This window comes from Camelina sativa, chromosome 11 (assembly GCF_030686135.1).
Source record: "Camelina sativa cultivar CO46 ecotype springtype chromosome 11, ASM3068613v1".
Lineage (NCBI taxonomy): Eukaryota > Viridiplantae > Streptophyta > Magnoliopsida > Brassicales > Brassicaceae > Camelina > Camelina sativa.
The window spans coordinates 25,127,631-25,127,972 of record NC_141890.1 but is presented as its reverse complement, the minus strand read 5'-3'; the positions used below and the strand labels follow the sequence as shown (position 1 = coordinate 25,127,972).

Sequence of the window (342 nt, the reverse complement as noted above, 5' to 3'; positions counted from 1 at the left end):
TCTCATCTAAGGCCTGTAGTTCCTTTATATGCCCTTCCTCATAAGCAACACCTTCTCTTAAGCTTCTATCATATTCCTCATTGTAATTGCCATTGGACTGAGCAAAGTTCTCTACTAAGTCCCAACCTTCATCTACATCTTTATTCATGAAGCTTCCATCAGAGGCTGTGTCTAGGAGCATCCTGATCTTGGGAAGAACACCTCTATACAAAGTACACAACAAATATTCATTGTTGAATCCATGATGTGGGCATTGTCTCTGGTAGCCTTTGAAGCGCTCCCATGCTTCACTGAAAGATTCACCATTATGTTGGAGAAATCCTGAAATTTCATTCCTCAAAT

General features: G+C 40.4%; 1 non-coding gene across 1 annotated transcript; it reads left to right on the top strand.

The window, feature by feature from the left end:
* Nucleotides 1-236: 236 nt before the first annotated feature.
* LOC147934359 (small nucleolar RNA R71) lies at nt 237-342 on the top strand. Its single transcript, XR_015573344.1, has one exon. It is a non-coding gene; the product is annotated as a small nucleolar RNA R71 (small nucleolar RNA).